An 18,385-nucleotide genomic window follows, 5' to 3' on the forward strand; every position below is an offset into this window, starting at 1 on the left:
TTTCGAACTGGGGACCTTTTGTGTTTTAGGCGAATGTGATAACCACTACAATACAGAAACTGACTTTTGAAGATCTCATCACTATGGAGTCGGGAAGTACCATTGGCAAACCGTTTTCTTAGAATTTTTTTTTCTAAACTTATTTTTCTATTTTCTAATAATTTCTATGCTATTTTTTCCGCTTTGCATCTCAAGAAGACACATTCACTTATTAATAGTTCTGATCATTGTATTTAATAAAAAAAATCTATTTTTAATGTATTTCTGACCAATTTTGAAGGGGAACCTTATGCATATTGGCTAAATGTGAATAATACTACACTACAGGTACTTCATGAATGCAACACCATCCAATATGCATGGTAGAAGGGAAATTGACTTTTGATATTCTGCAATATGATTTTTTGCTTGCTTTTTCATTGAGCAATGCAACAGTATATAGTTATCAAAATATAAATTATTGAATTCAAAGTGTTTAGGTAACAAAATATGTTTCTGCCAATTTCGAACTGGGGACCTTTCACGTGTGAGGCAAACATGAAATCACTACACTACAGATACTACATGAAAAATTTGAGACCATCATCCAATAAAAAATGATCTTTGACATTCAGTATGGCATGCTAAAATAAACGTTTTATCTGATTGTATTTTTATTGAGCATTTTACCCAAAAATTAATTGTTTTAAAATTCTAAAGCTAAAAGATTGTTTCTGCCCAGTTTCGAACTGGGGATCTTTCACGTGTTAGGCGAACGTGATAACCACTACACTACAGAAACTGACTCACTTGGTCCCATCACTATCTAGTCTGGAAGTACAAATGACACATGCTTTTCTTAGAAATATAATTTTTTCTAAACTTTTTTCCTATTTTCTAATAATTTTGACGCTATTTTTCCACTTTGCATTTCAAGAGGACACATTCACTTATTATCAATTCTGATCATTGTATTTACTAAAAAAATATTTTTTGAATGTATTTCTGACCAATTTTGAAGGGGGACCTTATGCATATTGGGTAAATGTGAATAACTCTACACTACAGGTACTTCATGAATGCAACACCATCCAATATGCATGGTAGAAGGGAAATTGACTTTTGATATTCTGCAATATGATTTTTGCTTGCTTTTTCATTGAGCAATGCAACAGTAGATAGTTCTCAAAATATAAATTATTGAATTCAAAGTGTTTAGGTAACAAAATATGTTTCTGCCCAGTTTCGAACTGGGGACCTTTCGCGTGTGAGGCGAACGTGATAACCACTACACTACAGAAACTACAATGAAACAGCATCTCCCGCCATCCAATAAAAAATGATCTTTGACATACATTATGACATTCTGAAATAAACTTTTTATATGATTGCATTTTTATTTGGCATTTCAACCAAAAATCCCTTGTTTTAAAATTCTAAAGATAACAGCATATTTCTGCCTAGTTTCGAACTGGGGACCTTTTGTGTTTTAGGCGAATGTGATAACCACTACAATACAGAAACTGACTTTTGAAGATCTCATCACTGTGGAGTCGGGAAGTACCATTGGCAAACCGTTTTCTTAGAATTTTTTTTTCTAAACTTATTTTTCTATTTTCTAATAATTTCTATGCTATTTTTTCCACTTTGCATTTCAAGAGGACACATTCACTTATTAATAGTTCTGATCATTGTATTTAATAAAAAAATCTATTTTTAATGTATTTCTGACCAATTTTGAAGGGGAACCTTATGCATATTGGCTAAATGTGAATAATACTACACTACAGGTACTTCATGAATGCAACACCATCCAATATGCATGGTAGAAGGGAAATTGACTTTTGATATTCTGCAATATGATTTTTTGCTTGCTTTTTCATTGAGCAATGCAACAGTATATAGTTATCAAAATATAAATTATTGAATTCAAAGTGTTTAGGTAACAAAATATGTTTCTGCCAATTTCGAACTGGGGACCTTTCACGCGTGAGGCAAACATGAAATCACTACACTACAGATACTACATGAAAAATTTGCGACCATCATCCAGTAAAAAATGATCTTTGACATTCAGTATGGCATGCTAAAATAAACTTTTTATCTGATTGTATTTTTATTGAGCATTTTACCCAAAAATTAATTGTTTTAAAATTGTACAGCTAAAAGATTGTTTCTGCCCAGTTTCGAACTGGGGATCTTTCACGTGTTAGGCGAACGTGATAACCACTACACTACAGAAACTGACTCGCGTGGTCCCATCACTATCTAGTCTGGAAGTACAAATGACACATGCTTTTCTTAGAAATATAATTTTTTCTAAACTTTTTTTCCTATTTTCTAATAATTTTGACGCTATTTTTCCACTTTGCATTTCAAGAGGACACATTCACTTATTATCAATTCTGATCATTGTATTTAATAAAAAAATATTTTTTGAATGTATTTCTGACCAATTTTGAAGGGGGACCTTATGCATATTGGGTAAATGTGAATAACTCTACACTACAGGTACTTCATGAATGCAACACCATCCAATATGCATGGTAGAAGGGAAATTGACTTTTGATATTCTGCAATATGATTTTTGCTTGCTTTTTCATTGAGCAATGCAACAGTAGATAGTTATCAAAATATAAATTATTGAATTCAAAGTGTTTAGGTAACAAAATATGTTTCTGCCCAGTTTCGAACTGGGGACCTCTCGCGTGTGAGGCAAACGTGATAACCACTACACTACAGAAACTACAATGAAACAGCATCTCCCGCCATCCAATAAAAAATTATCTTTGACATACATTATGGCATTCTGAAATAAACTTTTTATATGATTGCATTTTTATTTGGCATTTCAACCAAAAATCCCTTGTTTTAAAATTCTAAAGATAACAGCATATTTCTGCCCAGTTTCGAACTGGGGACCTTTTGTGTTTTAGGCGAATGTGATAACCACTACAATACAGAAACTGACTTTTGAAGATCTCATCACTATGGAGTCGGGAAGTACCATTGGCAAACCGTTTTCTTAGAATTTTTTTTTCTAAACTTATTTTTCTATTTTCTAATAATTTCTATGCTATTTTTTCCGCTTTGCATCTCAAGAAGACACATTCACTTATTAATAGTTCTGATCATTGTATTTAATAAAAAAATCTATTTTTAATGTATTTCTGACCAATTTTGAAGGGGAACCTTATGCATATTGGCTAAATGTGAATAATACTACACTACAGGTACTTCATGAATGCAACACCATCCAATATGCATGGTAGAAGGGAAATTGACTTTTGATATTCTGCAATATGATTTTTTGCTTGCTTTTTCATTGAGCAATGCAACAGTATATAGTTATCAAAATATAAATTATTGAATTAAAAGTGTTTAGGTAACAAAATATGTTTCTGCCAATTTCGAACTGGGGACCTTTCACATGTGAGGCAAACATGAAATCACTACACTACAGATACTACATGAAAAATTTGCGACCATCATCCAATAAAAAATGATCTTTGACATTCAGTATGGCATGCTAAAATAAACTTTTTATCTGATTGTATTTTTATTGAGCATTTTACCCAAAAATTCATTGTTTTAAAATTCTAAAGCTAAAAGATTGTTTCTGCCCAGTTTCGAACTGGGGACCTTTCGTGTGTTAGGCGAACGTGATAACCACTACACTACAGAAACTGACTCTTGTGCATCCCATCACTATCTAGTCTGGAAGTACAAATGACACATGCTTTTCTAAGAAATATAATTTTTTCTAAACTTTTTTTCCTATTTTCTAATAATTTTGACGCTATTTTTCCACTTTGCATTTCAAGAGGACACATTCACTTATTATCAATTCTGATCATTGTATTTACTAAAAAAATATTTTTTGAATGTATTTCTGACCAATTTTGAAGGGGAACCTTATGCATATTGGCTAAATGTGAATAATACTACACTACAGGTACTTCATGAATGCAACACCATCCAATATGCATGGTAGAAGAGAAATTGACTTTTGATATTCTGCAATATGATTTTTGCTTGCTTTTTCATTGAGCAATGCAACAGTAGATAGTTATCAAAATATAAATTATTGAATTCAAAGTGTTTAGGTAACAAAATATGTTTCTGCCCAGTTTCGAACTGGGGACTTTTCGCGTGTGAGGCGAACGTGATAACCACTACACTACAGAAACTACAATAAAACAGCATCTCCCGCCATCCAATAAAAAATGATCTTTGACATACATTATGGCATTCTGAAATAAACTTTTTATATGATTGCATTTTTATTTGGCATTTCAACCAAAAATCCCTTGATTTAAAATTCTAAAGATAACAGCATATTTCTGCCCAGTTTCGAACTGGGGACCTTTTGTGTTTTAGGCGAATGTGATAACCACTACAATACAGAAACTAACTTTTGAAGATCTCATCACTATGGAGTCGGGAAGTACCATTGGCAAACCGTTTTCTTAGAATTTTTTTTTCTAAACTTATTTTTCTATTTTCTAATAATTTCTATGCTATTTTTTCCACTTTGCATTTCAAGAGGACACATTCACTTATTAATAGTTCTGATCATTGTATTTAATAAAAAAATCTATTTTTAATGTATTTCTGACCAATTTTGAAGGGGAACCTTATGCATATTGGCTAAATGTTAATAATACTACACTACAGGTACTTCATGAATGCAACACCATCCAATATGCATGGTAGAAGGGAAATTGACTTTTTATATTTTGCAATATGATTTTTTGCTTGCTTTTTCATTGAGCAATGCAACAGTATATAGTTATCAAAATATAAATTATTGAATTCAAAGTGTTTAGGTAACAAAATATGTTTCTGCCAATTTCGAACTGGGGACCTTTCACGCGTGAGGCAAACATGAAATCACTACACTACAGATACTACATGAAAAATTTGCGACCATCATCCAATAAAAAATGATCTTTGACATTCAGTATGGCATGCTAAAATAAACTTTTTATCTGATTGTATTTTTATTGAGCATTTTACCCAAAAATTCATTGTTTTAAAATTCTAAAGCTAAAAGATTGTTTCTGCCCAGTTTCGAACTAGGGACCTTTCGCGTGTTAGGCGAACGTGATAACCACTACACTACAGAAACTGACTCTTGTGGATTCCATCACTATCTAGTCTGGAAGTACAAATGACACATGCTTTTCTTAGAAAAATAATTTTTTCTAAACTTTTTTTTCCTATTTTCTAATAATTTTGACGCTATTTTTCCACTTTGCATTTCAAGAGGACACATTCACTTATTATCAATTCTGATCATTGTATTTACTAAAAAAAAATTTTTTTAATGTATTTCTGACCAATTTTGAAGGGGGACCTTATGCATATTGGATAAATGTGAATAACTCTACACTACAGGTACTTCATGAATGCAACACCATCCAATATGCATGGTAGAAGGGAAATTGACTTTTGATATTCTGCAATATGATTTTTGCTTGCTTTTTCATTGAGCAATGCAACAGTAGATAGTTATCAAAATATAAATTATTGAATTCAAAGTGTTTAGGTAACAAAATATGTTTCTGCCCAGTTTCGAACTAGGGACCTTTCGCGTGTGGGCGAACGTGATAACCACTACACTACAGAAACTACATGAAAACAGAACCTCCCGCCATCCAATAAAAAATGATCTTTGACATACATTACGGCATTCTGAAATAAACTTTTTATATGATTGCATTTTTATTTGGCATTTCAACCGAAAATCCCTTGATTTAAAATTCTAAAGATAACAGCATATTTCTGCCTAGTTTCGAACTGGGGACCTTTTGTGTTTTAGGCGAATGTGATAACCACTACAATACAGAAACTGACTTTTGAAGATCTCATCACTATGGAGTCGGGAAGTACCATTGGCAAACCGTTTTCTTAGAATTTTTTTTTCTAAACTTATTTTTCTATTTTCTAATAATTTCTATGTTATTTTTTCCACTTTGCATTTCAAGAGGACACATTCACTTATTAATAGTTCTGATCATTGTATTTAATAAAAAAATCTATTTTTAATGTATTTCTGACCAATTTTGAAGGGGAACCTTATGCATATTGGCTAAATGTGAATAATACTACACTACAGGTACTTCATGAATGCAACACCATCCAATATGCATGGTAGAAGGGAAATTGACTTTTGATATTCTGCAATATGATTTTTTGCTTGCTTTTTCATTGAGCAATGCAACAGTATATAGTTATAAAAATATAAATTATTGAATTCAAAGTGTTTAGGTAACAAAATATGTTTCTGCCAATTTCGAACTGGGGAACTTTCACGCGTGAGGCAAACATGAAATCACTACACTACAGATACTACATGAAAAATTTGCGACCATCATCCAATAAAAAATGATCTTTGACATTCAGTATGGCATGCTAAAATAAACTTTTTATCTGATTGTATTTTTATTGAGCATTTTACCCAAAAATTCATTGTTTTAAAATTCTAAAGCTAAAAGACTGTTTCTGCCCAGTTTCGAACTGGGGACCTTTCGCGTGTTCGGCGAACGTGATAACCACTACACTACAGAAACTGACTCTCGTGAATCCCATCACTATCTAGTCTGGAAGTACAAATGACACATGCTTTTCTTAGAAATATAATTTTTTCTAAACTTTTTTTCCTATTTTCTAATAATTTTGATGCTATTTTTCCACTTTGCATTTCAAGAGGACACATTCACTTATTATCAATTCTGATCATTGTATTTACTAAAAAAAATTTTTTTTAATGTATTTCTGACCAATTTTGAAGGGGGACCTTATGCATATTGGATAAATGTGAATAACTCTACACTACAGGTACTTCATGAATGCAACACCATCCAATATGCATGGTAGAATTGAAATTGACTTTTGATATTCTGCAATATGATTTTTTGCTTGCTTTTTCATTGAGCAATGCAACAGTAGATAGTTATCAAAATATAAATTATTGAATTCAAAGTGTTTAGGTAACAAAATATGTTTCTGCCAATTTCGAACTGGGGACCTTTCACGTGTGAGGCAAACATGAAATCACTACACTACAGATACTACATGAAAAATTTGAGACCATCATCCAATAAAAAATGATCTTTGACATTCAGTATAGCATGCCAAAATAAACTTTTTATCTGATTGTATTTTTATTGAGCATTTTACCCAAAAATTAATTGTTTTAAAATTCTAAAGCTAAAAGATTGTTTCTGCCCAGTTTCGAACTGGGGATCTTTCACGTGTTAGGCGAACGTGATAACCACTACACTACAGAAACTGACTCACGTGGTCCCATCACTATCTAGTCTGGAAGTACAAATGACACATGCTTTTCTTAGAAATATAATTTTTTCTAAACTTTTTTTCCTATTTTCTAATAATTTTGACGCTATTTTTCCACTTTGCATTTCAAGAGGACACATTCACTTATTATCAATTCTGATCATTGTATTTACTAAAAAAATATTTTTTGAATGTATTTCTGACCAATTTTGAAGGGGGACCTTATGCATATTGGGTAAATGTGAATAACTCTACACTACAGGTACTTCATGAATGCAACACCATCCAATATGCATGGTAGAAGGGAAATTGACTTTTGATATTCTGCAATATGATTTTTGCTTGCTTTTTCATTGAGCAATGCAACAGTAGATAGTTATCAAAATATAAATTATTGAATTCAAAGTGTTTAGGTAACAAAATATGTTTCTGCCCAGTTTCGAACTGGGGACCTTTCGCGTGTGAGGCGAACGTGATAACTACTACACTACAGAAACTACAATGAAACAGCATCTCCCGCCATCCAATAAAAAATGATCTTTGACATACATTATGACATTCTGAAATAAACTTTTTATATGATTGCATTTTTATTTGGCATTTCAACCAAAAATCCCTTGTTTTAAAATTCTAAAGATAACAGCATATTTCTGCCCAGTTTCGAACTGGGGACCTTTTGTGTTTTAGGCGAATGTGATAACCACTACAATACAGAAACTGACTTTTGAAGATCTCATCACTATGGAGTCGGGAAGTACCATTGGCAAACCGTTTTCTTAGAATTTTTTTTTCTAAACTTATTTTTCTATTTTCTAATAATTTCTATGCTATTTTTTCCACTTTGCATCTCAAGAGGACACATCCACTTATTAATAGTTCTGATCATTGTATTTAATAAAAAAATCTATTTTTAATGTATTTCTGACCAATTTTGAAGGGGAACCTTATGCATATTGGCTAAATGTGAATAATACTACACTACAGGTACTTCATGAATGCAACACCATCCAATATGCATGGTAGAAGGGAAATTGACTTTTGATATTCTGCAATATGATTTTTTGCTTGCTTTTTCATTGAGCAATGCAACAGTAGATAGTTATCAAAATATAAATTATTGAATTCAAAGTGTTTAGGTAACAAAATATGTTTCTGCCAATTTCGAACTGGGGACCTTTCACGTGTGAGGTAAACATGAAATCACTACACTACAGATACTACATGAAAAATTTGAGACCATCATCCAATAAAAAATGATCTTTGATATTCAGTATGGCATGCTAAAATAAACTTTTTATCTGATTGTATTTTTATTGAGCATTTTACCCAAAAATTCATTGTTTTAAAATTCTAAAGCTAAAAGATTGTTTCTGCCCAGTTTCGAACTGGGGACCTTTCGCGTGTTATGCGAACGTGATAACCACTACACTACAGAAACTGACACTTGTGGATTCCATCACTATCTAGTCTGGAAGTACAAATGACACATGCTTTTCTTAGAAATATGATTTTTTTCTAAACTTTTTTTCCTATTTTCTAATAATTTTGACGCTATTTTTCCACTTTGCATTTCAAGAGGACACATTCACTTATTATCAATTCTGATCATTGTATTTACTAAAAAAAATTTTTTTGAATGTATTTCTGACCAATTTTGAAGGGGGACCTTATGCATATTGGGTAAATGTGAATAACTCTACACTACAGGTACTTCATGAATGCAACACCATCCAATATGCATGGTAGAAGGGAAATTGACTTTTGATATTCTGCAATATGATTTTTGCTTGCTTTTTCATTGAGCAATGCAACAGTAGATAGTTATCAAAATATAAATTATTGAATTCAAAGTGTTTAGGTAACAAAATATGTTTCTGCCCAGTTTCGAACTGGGGACCTTTCACGTGTGAGGCGAACGTGATAACCACTACACTACAGAAACTACATGAAAACAGAATCTCCCGCCATCCAATAAAAAATGATCTTTGACATACATTATGGCATTCTGAAATAAACTTTTTATATGATTGCATTTTTATTTGGCATTTCAACCGAAAATCCCTTGATTTAAAATTCTAAAGATAACAGCATATTTCTGCCTAGTTTCGAACTGGGGACCTTTTGTGTTTTAGGCGAATGTGATAACCACTACAATACAGAAACTGACTTTTGAAGATCTCATCACTATGGAGTCGGGAAGTACCATTGGCAAACCGTTTTCTTAGAATTTTTTTTTCTAAACTTATTTTTCTATTTTCTAATAATTTCTATGCTATTTTTTCCACTTTGCATTTCAAGAGGACACATTCACTTATTAATAGTTCTGATCATTGTATTTAATAAAAAAATCTATTTTTAATGTATTTCTGACCAATTTTGAAGGGGAACCTTATGCATATTGGCTAAATGTGAATAATACTACACTACAGGTACTTCATGAATGCAACACCATCCAATATGCATGGTAGAAGGGAAATTGACTTTTGATATTCTGCAATATGATTTTTTGCTTGCTTTTTCATTGAGCAATGCAACAGTATATAGTTATCAAAATATAAATTATTGAATTCAAAGTGTTTAGGTAACAAAATATGTTTCTGCCAATTTCGAACTGGGGACCTTTCACGCGTGAGGCAAACATGAAATCACTACACTACAGATACTACATGAAAAATTTGCGACCATCATCCAGTAAAAAATGATCTTTGACATTCAGTATGGCATGCTAAAATAAACTTTTTATCTGATTGTATTTTTATTGAGCATTTTACCCAAAAATTAATTGTTTTAAAATTCTACAGCTAAAAGATTGTTTCTGCCCAGTTTCGAACTGGGGACCTTTCGCGTGCTAGGCGAACGAGATAACCACTACACTACAGAAACTGACTCTCGTGAATTTCATCACTATCTAGTCTGGATGTACACATGACACATGCTTTTCTTAGAAATATAATTTTTTCTAAACTTTTTTTCCTATTTTCTAATAATTTTGACGCTATTTTTCCACTTTGCATTTCAAGAGGACACATTCACTTATTATCAATTCTGATCATTGTATTTACTAAAAAAAAATTTTTTAATGTATTTCTGACCAATTTTGAAGGGGGACCTTATGCATATTGGATAAATGTGAATAACTCTACACTACAGGTACTTCATGAATGCAACACCATCCAATATGCATGGTAGAATTGAAACTGACTTTTGATATTCTGCAATATGATTTTTTGCTTGCTTTTTCATTGAGCAATGCAACAGTAGATAGTTATCAAAATATAAATTATTGAATTCAAAGTGTTTAGGTAACAAAATATGTTTCTGCCAATTTCGAACTGGGGACCTTTCACGTGTGAGGCAAACATGAAATCACTACACTACAGATACTACATGAAAAATTTGCGACCATCATCCAGTAAAAAATGATCTTTGACATTCAGTATGGCATGCTAAAATAAACTTTTTATCTGATTGTATTGTTATTGAGCATTTTACCCAAAAATTAATTGTTTTAAAATTCTAAAGCTAAAAGATTGTTTCTGCCCAGTTTCGAACTGGGGATCTTTCACGTGTTAGGCGAACGTGATAACCACTACACTACAGAAACTGACTCGCGTGGTCCCATCACTATCTAGTCTGGAAGTACAAATGACACATGCTTTTCTTAGAAATATAATTTTTTCTAAACTTTTTTTCCTATTTTCTAATAATTTTGACGCTATTTTTCCACTTTGCATTTCAAGAGGACACATTCACTTATTATCAATTCTGATCATTGTATTTACTAAAAAAATATTTTTTGAATGTATTTCTGACCAATTTTGAAGGGGGACCTTATGCATATTGGGTAAATGTGAATAACTCTACACTACAGGTACTTCATGAATGCAACACCATCCAATATGCATGGTAGAAGGGAAATTGACTTTTGATATTCTGCAATATGATTTTTGCTTGCTTTTTCATTGAGCAATGCAACAGTAGATAGTTATCAAAATATAAATTATTGAATTCAAAGTGTTTAGGTAACAAAATATGTTTCTGCCCAGTTTCGAACTGGGGACCTCTCGCGTGTGAGGCGAACGTGATAACCACTACAATTGTTTCTGCCAATTTCGAACTGGGGACCTTTCACGTGTGAGGTAAACATGAAATCACTACACTACAGATACTACATGAAAAATTTGAGACCATCATCCAATAAAAAATGATCTTTGATATTCAGTATGGCATGCTAAAATAAACTTTTTATCTGATTGTATTTTTATTGAGCATTTTACCCAAAAATTCATTGTTTTAAAATTCTAAAGCTAAAAGATTGTTTCTGCCCAGTTTCGAACTGGGGACCTTTCGCGTGTTATGCGAACGTGATAACCACTACACTACAGAAACTGACACTTGTGGATTCCATCACTATCTAGTCTGGAAGTACAAATGACACATGCTTTTCTTAGAAATATGATTTTTTCTAAACTTTTTTTCCTATTTTCTAATAATTTTGACGCTATTTTTCCACTTTGCATTTCAAGAGGACACATTCACTTATTATCAATTCTGATCATTGTATTTACTAAAAAAAATTTTTTTTAATGTATTTCTGACCAATTTTGAAGGGGGACCTTATGCATATTGGGTAAATGTGAATAACTCTACACTACAGGTACTTCATGAATGCAACACCATCCAATATGCATGGTAGAAGGGAAATTGACTTTTGATATTCTGCAATATGATTTTTGCTTGCTTTTTCATTGAGCAATGCAACAGTAGATAGTTATCAAAATATAAATTATTGAATTCAAAGTGTTTAGGTAACAAAATATGTTTCTGCCCAGTTTCGAACTGGGGACCTTTCGCGTGTGAGGCGAACGTGATAACCACTACACTACAGAAACTACATGAAAACAGAATCTCCCGCCATCCAATAAAAAATGATCTTTGACATACATTATGGCATTCTGAAATAAACTTTTTATATGATTGCATTTTTATTTGGCATTTCAACCGAAAATCCCTTGATTTAAAATTCTAAAGATAACAGCATATTTCTGCCTAGTTTCGAACTGGGGACCTTTTGTGTTTAAGGCGAATGTGATAACCACTACAATACAGAAACTGACTTTTGAAGATCTCATCACTATGGAGTCGGGAAGTACCATTGGCAAACCGTTTTCTTAGAATTTTTTTTTCTAAACTTATTTTTCTATTTTCTAATAATTTCTATGCTATTTTTTCCACTTTGCATTTCAAGAGGACACATTCACTTATTAATAGTTCTGATCATTGTATTTAATAAAAAAATCTATTTTTAATGTATTTCTGACCAATTTTGAAGGGGAACCTTATGCATATTGGCTAAATGTGAATAATACTACACTACAGGTACTTCATGAATGCAACACCATCCAATATGCATGGTAGAAGGGAAATTGACTTTTGATATTCTGCAATATGATTTTTTGCTTGCTTTTTCATTGAGCAATGCAACAGTATATAGTTATCAAAATATAAATTATTGAATTCAAAGTGTTTAGGTAACAAAATATGTTTCTGCCAATTTCGAACTGGGGACCTTTCACGCGTGAGGCAAACATGAAATCACTACACTACAGATACTACATGAAAAATTTGCGACCATCATCCAATAAAAAATGATCTTTGACATTCAGTATGGCATGCTAAAATAAACTTTTTATCTGATTGTATTTTTATTGAGCATTTTACCCAAAAATTAATTGTTTTAAAATTCTAAAGCTAAAAGATTGTTTCTGCCCAGTTTCGAACTGGGGATCTTTCACGTGTTAGGCGAACGTGATAACCACTACACTACAGAAACTGACTCAAGTGATACCATCACTATCTAGTCTGGAAGTACAAATGACACATGCTTTTCTTAGAAATATAATTTTTTCTAAACTTTTTTTCCTATTTTCTAATAATTTTGACGCTATTTTTCCACTTTGCATTTCAAGAGGACACATTCACTTATTATCAATTCTGATCATTGTATTTACTAAAAAAATATTTTTTGAATGTATTTCTGACCAATTTTGAAGGGGGACCTTATGCATATTGGGTAAATGTGAATAACTCTACACTACAGGTACTTCATGAATGCAACACCATCCAATATGCATGGTAGAAGGGAAATTGACTTTTGATATTCTGCAATATGATTTTTGCTTGCTTTTTCATTGAGCAATGCAACAGTAGATAGTTATCAAAATATAAATTATTGAATTCAAAGTGTTTAGGTAACAAAATATGTTTCTGCCCAGTTTCGAACTGGGGACCTTTCGCGTGTGAGGCGAACGTGATAACCACTACACTACAGAAACTACAATGAAACAGCATCTCCCGCCATCCAATAAAAAATGATCTTTGACATACATTATGACATTCTGAAATAAACTTTTTATATGATTGCATTTTTATTTGGCATTTCAACCAAAAATCCCTTGTTTTAAAATTCTAAAGATAACAGCATATTTCTGCCCAGTTTCGAACTGGGGACCTTTTGTGTTTTAGGCGATTGTGATAACCACTACAATACAGAAACTGACTTTTGAAGATCTCATCATTATGGAGTCGGGAAGTACCATTGGCAAACCGTTTTCTTAGAATTTTTTTTTCTAAACTTATTTTTCTATTTTCTAATAATTTCTATGCTATTTTTTCCACTTTGCATCTCAAGAGGACACATTCACTTATTAATAGTTCTGATCATTGTATTTAATAAAAAAATCTATTTTTAATGTATTTCTGACCAATTTTGAAGGGGAACCTTATGCATATTGGCTAAATGTGAATAATACTACACTACAGGTACTTCATGAATGCAACACCATCCAATATGCATGGTAGAAGGGAAATTGACTTTTGATATTCTGCAATATGATTTTTTGCTTGCTTTTTCATTGAGCAATGCAACAGTAGATAGTTATCAAAATATAAATTATTGAATTCAAAGTGTTTAGGTAACAAAATATGTTTCTGCCAATTTCGAACTGGGGACCTTTCACGTGTGAGGTAAACATGAAATCACTACACTACAGATACTACATGAAAAATTTGAGACCATCATCCAATAAAAAATGATCTTTGATATTCAGTATGGCATGCTAAAATGAACTTTTTATCTGATTGTATTTTTATTGAGCATTTTACCCAAAAATTCATTGTTTTAAAATTCTAAAGCTAAAAGATTGTTTCTGCCCAGTTTCAAACTGGGGACCTTTCGCGTGTTATGCGAACGTGATAACCACTATACTACAGAAACTGACACTTGTGGATTCCATCACTATCTAGTCTGGAAGTACAAATGACACATGCTTTTCTTAGAAATATGATTTTTTCTAAACTTTTTTTCCTATTTTCTAATAATTTTGACGCTATTTTTCCACTTTGCATTTCAAGAGGACACATTCACTTATTATCAATTCTGATCATTGTATTTACTAAAAATTTTTTTTTTATGTATTTCTGACCAATTTTGAAGGGGGACCTTATGCATATTGGATAAATGTGAATAACTCTACACTACAGGTACTTCATGAATGCAACACCATCCAATATGCATGGTAGAATTGAAACTGACTTTTGATATTCTGCAATATGATTTTTTGCTTGCTTTTTCATTGAGCAATGCAACAGTAGATAGTTATCAAAATATAAATTATTGAATTCAAAGTGTTTAGGTAACAAAATATGTTTCTGCCAATTTCGAACTGGGGACCTTTCACGTGTGAGGCAAACATGAAATCACTACACTACAGATACTACATGAAAAATTTGAGACCATCATCCAATAAAAAATGATCTTTGACATTCAGTATGGCATGCTAAAATAAACTTTTTATCTGATTGTATTTTTATTGAGCATTTTACCCAAAAATTAATTGTTTTAAAATTCTAAAGCTAAAAGATTGTTTCTGCCCAGTTTCGAACTGGGGATCTTTCACGTGTTAGGCGAACGTGATAACCACTACACTACAGAAACTGACTCGCGTGGTCCCATCACTATCTAGTCTGGAAGTACAAATGACACATGCTTTTCTTAGAAATATAATTTTTTCTAAACTTTTTTTCCTATTTTCTAATAATTTTGACGCTATTTTTCCACTTTGCATTTCAAGAGGACACATTCACTTATTATCAATTCTGATCATTGTATTTACTAAAAAAAATATTTTTTGAATGTATTTCTGACCAATTTTGAAGGGGGACCTTATGCATATTGGGTAAATGTGAATAACTCTACACTACAGGTACTTCATGAATGCAACACCATCCAATATGCATGGTAGAAGGGAAATTGACTTTTGATATTCTGCAATATGATTTTTGCTTGCTTTTTCATTGAGCAATGCAACAGTAGATAGTTATCAAAATATAAATTATTGAATTCAAAGTGTTTAGGTAACAAAACATGTTTCTGCCCAGTTTCGAACTGGGGACCTTTCGCGTGTGAGGCGAACGTGATAACCACTACACTACAGAAACTACAATGAAACAGCATCTCCCGCCATCCAATAAAAAATGATCTTTGACATACATTATGACATTCTGAAATAAACTTTTTATATGATTGCATTTTTATTTGGCATTTCAACCAAAAATCCCTTGTTTTAAAATTCTAAAGATAACAGCATATTTCTGCCTAGTTTCGAACTGGGGACCTTTTGTGTTTTAGGCGAATGTGATAACCACTACAATACAGAAACTGACTTTTGAAGATCTCATCACTGTGGAGTCGGGAAGTACCATTGGCAAACCGTTTTCTTAGAATTTTTTTTTCTAAACTTATTTTTCTATTTTCTAATAATTTCTATGCTATTTTTTCCACTTTGCATTTCAAGAGGACACATTCACTTATTAATAGTTCTGATCATTGTATTTAATAAAAAAATCTATTTTTAATGTATTTCTGACCAATTTTGAAGGGGAACCTTATGCATATTGGCTAAATGTGAATAATACTACACTACAGGTACTTCATGAATGCAACACCATCCAATATGCATGGTAGAAGGGAAATTGACTTTTGATATTCTGCAATATGATTTTTTGCTTGCTTTTTCATTGAGCAATGCAACATTATATAGTTATCAAAAGATAAATTATTGAATTCAAAGTGTTTAGGTAACAAAATATGTTTCTGCCAATTTCGAACTGGGGACCTTTCACGCGTGAGGCAAACATGAAATCACTACACTACAGATACTACATGAAAAATTTGCGACCATCATCCAGTAAAAAATGATCTTTGACATTCAGTATGGCATGCTAAAATAAACTTTTTATCTGATTGTATTTTTATTGAGCATTTTACCCAAAAATTCATTGTTTTAAAATTCTAAAGCTAAAAGACTGTTTCTGCCCAGTTTCGAACTGGGGACCTTTCGCGTGTTAGGCGAACGTGATAACCACTACACTACAGAAACTGACTCTCGTGAATCCCATCTCTATCTAGTCTGGAAGTACAAATGACACATGCTTTTCTTAGAAATATAATTTTTTCTAAACTTTTTTTCCTATTTTCTAATAATTTTGATGCTATTTTTCCACTTTGCATTTCAAGAGGACACATTCACTTATTATCAATTCTGATCATTGTATTTACTAAAAAAAATTTTTTTTATGTATTTCTGACCAATTTTGAAGGGGGACCTTATGCATATTGGATAAATGTGAATAACTCTACACTACAGGTACTTCATGAATGCAACACCATCCAATATGCATGGTAGAATTGAAATTGACTTTTGATATTCTGCAATATGATTTTTTGCTTGCTTTTTCATTGAGCAATGCAACAGTAGATAGTTATCAAAATATAAATTATTGAATTCAAAGTGTTTAGGTAACAAAATATGTTTCTGCCAATTTCGAACTGGGGACCTTTCACGTGTGAGGCAAACATGAAATCACTACACTACAGATACTACATGAAAAATTTGAGACCATCATCCAATAAAAAATGATCTTTGACATTCAGTATGGCATGCTAAAATAAACTTTTTATCTGATTGTATTTTTATTGAGCATTTTACCCAAAAATTAATTGTTTTAAAATTCTAAAGCTAAAAGATTGTTTCTGCCCAGTTTCGAAATGGGGATCTTTCACGTGTTAGGCGAACGTGATAACCACTACACTACAGAAACTGACTCACGTGGTCCCATCACTATCTAGTCTGGAAGTACAAATGACACATGCTTTTCTTAGAAATATAATTTTTTCTAAACTTTTTTTCCTATTTTCTAATAATTTTGACGCTATTTTTCCACTTTGCATTTCAAGAGGACACATTCACTTATTATCAATTCTGATCATTGTATTTACTAAAAAAATATTTTTTGAATGTATTTCTGACCAATTTTGAAGGGGGACCTTATGCATATTGGGTAAATGTGAATAACTCTACACTACAGGTACTTCATGAATGCAACACCATCCAATATGCATGGTAGAAGGGAAATTGACTTTTGATATTCTGCAATATGATTTTTGCTTGCTTTTTCATTGAGCAATGCAACAGTAGATAGTTATCAAAATATAAATTATTGAATTCAAAGTGTTTAGGTAACAAAATATGTTTCTGCCCAGTTTCGAACTGGGGACCTTTCGCGTGTGAGGCGAACGTGATAACCACTACACTACAGAAACTACATGAAAACAGAATCTCCCGCCATCCAATAAAAAATGATCTTTGACATACATTATGGCATTCTGAAATAAACTTTTTATATGATTGCATTTTTATTTGGCATTTCAACCGAAAATCACTTGATTTAAAATTCTAAAGATAACAGCATATTTCTGCCTAGTTTCGAACTGGGGACCTTTTGTGATTTAGGCGAATGTGATAACCACTACAATACAGAAACATACTTTTGAAGATCTCATCACTATGGAGTCGGGAAGTACCATTGGCAAACCGTTTTCTTAGAATTTTTTTTTCTAAACTTATTTTTCTATTTTCTAATAATTTCTATGCTATTTTTTCCACTTTGCATTTCAAGAGGACACATTCACTTATTAATAGTTCTGATCATTGTATTTAATAAAAAAATCAATTTTTAATGTATTTCTGACCAATTTTGAAGG

The 18,385-nt window shown here is 31.9% G+C and overlaps 24 non-coding genes across 24 annotated transcripts; all 24 read right to left on the reverse strand.

Annotated features, from left to right (window-relative positions):
- Positions 1-708: 708 nt before the first annotated feature.
- On the reverse strand, positions 709-781 carry TRNAV-AAC (transfer RNA valine (anticodon AAC)). The gene has a single exon. It is a non-coding gene; the product is annotated as a tRNA-Val (tRNA).
- Positions 782-1,209: 428 nt separating this feature from the next.
- Positions 1,210-1,282, reverse strand: TRNAV-CAC (transfer RNA valine (anticodon CAC)). Its single transcript has one exon. It is a non-coding gene; the product is annotated as a tRNA-Val (tRNA).
- An 868-nt stretch (positions 1,283-2,150) lies between these two features.
- TRNAV-AAC (transfer RNA valine (anticodon AAC)) lies at positions 2,151-2,223 on the reverse strand. The gene has a single exon. It is a non-coding gene; the product is annotated as a tRNA-Val (tRNA).
- Positions 2,224-2,652: 429 nt separating this feature from the next.
- Positions 2,653-2,725, reverse strand: TRNAV-CAC (transfer RNA valine (anticodon CAC)). The gene has a single exon. It is a non-coding gene; the product is annotated as a tRNA-Val (tRNA).
- An 868-nt stretch (positions 2,726-3,593) lies between these two features.
- Positions 3,594-3,666, reverse strand: TRNAV-AAC (transfer RNA valine (anticodon AAC)). Its single transcript has one exon. It is a non-coding gene; the product is annotated as a tRNA-Val (tRNA).
- A 430-nt stretch (positions 3,667-4,096) lies between these two features.
- Positions 4,097-4,169, reverse strand: TRNAV-CAC (transfer RNA valine (anticodon CAC)). The gene has a single exon. It is a non-coding gene; the product is annotated as a tRNA-Val (tRNA).
- Positions 4,170-5,037: 868 nt separating this feature from the next.
- On the reverse strand, positions 5,038-5,110 carry TRNAV-AAC (transfer RNA valine (anticodon AAC)). The gene has a single exon. It is a non-coding gene; the product is annotated as a tRNA-Val (tRNA).
- A 1,371-nt stretch (positions 5,111-6,481) lies between these two features.
- Positions 6,482-6,554, reverse strand: TRNAV-AAC (transfer RNA valine (anticodon AAC)). Its single transcript has one exon. It is a non-coding gene; the product is annotated as a tRNA-Val (tRNA).
- A 649-nt stretch (positions 6,555-7,203) lies between these two features.
- TRNAV-AAC (transfer RNA valine (anticodon AAC)) lies at positions 7,204-7,276 on the reverse strand. Its single transcript has one exon. It is a non-coding gene; the product is annotated as a tRNA-Val (tRNA).
- Positions 7,277-7,705: 429 nt separating this feature from the next.
- On the reverse strand, positions 7,706-7,778 carry TRNAV-CAC (transfer RNA valine (anticodon CAC)). The gene has a single exon. It is a non-coding gene; the product is annotated as a tRNA-Val (tRNA).
- Positions 7,779-8,646: 868 nt separating this feature from the next.
- TRNAV-AAC (transfer RNA valine (anticodon AAC)) lies at positions 8,647-8,719 on the reverse strand. The gene has a single exon. It is a non-coding gene; the product is annotated as a tRNA-Val (tRNA).
- A 431-nt stretch (positions 8,720-9,150) lies between these two features.
- Positions 9,151-9,223, reverse strand: TRNAV-CAC (transfer RNA valine (anticodon CAC)). The gene has a single exon. It is a non-coding gene; the product is annotated as a tRNA-Val (tRNA).
- An 868-nt stretch (positions 9,224-10,091) lies between these two features.
- On the reverse strand, positions 10,092-10,164 carry TRNAA-AGC (transfer RNA alanine (anticodon AGC)). The gene has a single exon. It is a non-coding gene; the product is annotated as a tRNA-Ala (tRNA).
- A 648-nt stretch (positions 10,165-10,812) lies between these two features.
- On the reverse strand, positions 10,813-10,885 carry TRNAV-AAC (transfer RNA valine (anticodon AAC)). The gene has a single exon. It is a non-coding gene; the product is annotated as a tRNA-Val (tRNA).
- A 712-nt stretch (positions 10,886-11,597) lies between these two features.
- TRNAV-AAC (transfer RNA valine (anticodon AAC)) lies at positions 11,598-11,670 on the reverse strand. The gene has a single exon. It is a non-coding gene; the product is annotated as a tRNA-Val (tRNA).
- A 430-nt stretch (positions 11,671-12,100) lies between these two features.
- TRNAV-CAC (transfer RNA valine (anticodon CAC)) lies at positions 12,101-12,173 on the reverse strand. The gene has a single exon. It is a non-coding gene; the product is annotated as a tRNA-Val (tRNA).
- Positions 12,174-13,041: 868 nt separating this feature from the next.
- Positions 13,042-13,114, reverse strand: TRNAV-AAC (transfer RNA valine (anticodon AAC)). The gene has a single exon. It is a non-coding gene; the product is annotated as a tRNA-Val (tRNA).
- A 429-nt stretch (positions 13,115-13,543) lies between these two features.
- On the reverse strand, positions 13,544-13,616 carry TRNAV-CAC (transfer RNA valine (anticodon CAC)). The gene has a single exon. It is a non-coding gene; the product is annotated as a tRNA-Val (tRNA).
- Positions 13,617-14,484: 868 nt separating this feature from the next.
- Positions 14,485-14,557, reverse strand: TRNAV-AAC (transfer RNA valine (anticodon AAC)). The gene has a single exon. It is a non-coding gene; the product is annotated as a tRNA-Val (tRNA).
- Positions 14,558-15,204: 647 nt separating this feature from the next.
- On the reverse strand, positions 15,205-15,277 carry TRNAV-AAC (transfer RNA valine (anticodon AAC)). Its single transcript has one exon. It is a non-coding gene; the product is annotated as a tRNA-Val (tRNA).
- A 430-nt stretch (positions 15,278-15,707) lies between these two features.
- On the reverse strand, positions 15,708-15,780 carry TRNAV-CAC (transfer RNA valine (anticodon CAC)). Its single transcript has one exon. It is a non-coding gene; the product is annotated as a tRNA-Val (tRNA).
- Positions 15,781-16,648: 868 nt separating this feature from the next.
- TRNAV-AAC (transfer RNA valine (anticodon AAC)) lies at positions 16,649-16,721 on the reverse strand. The gene has a single exon. It is a non-coding gene; the product is annotated as a tRNA-Val (tRNA).
- A 648-nt stretch (positions 16,722-17,369) lies between these two features.
- On the reverse strand, positions 17,370-17,442 carry TRNAV-AAC (transfer RNA valine (anticodon AAC)). The gene has a single exon. It is a non-coding gene; the product is annotated as a tRNA-Val (tRNA).
- Positions 17,443-17,871: 429 nt separating this feature from the next.
- On the reverse strand, positions 17,872-17,944 carry TRNAV-CAC (transfer RNA valine (anticodon CAC)). Its single transcript has one exon. It is a non-coding gene; the product is annotated as a tRNA-Val (tRNA).
- Positions 17,945-18,385: the final 441 nt, after the last annotated feature.

Source organism: Pseudophryne corroboree, chromosome 4 (assembly GCF_028390025.1).
Source record: "Pseudophryne corroboree isolate aPseCor3 chromosome 4, aPseCor3.hap2, whole genome shotgun sequence".
Taxonomy (NCBI): domain Eukaryota; kingdom Metazoa; phylum Chordata; class Amphibia; order Anura; family Myobatrachidae; genus Pseudophryne; species Pseudophryne corroboree.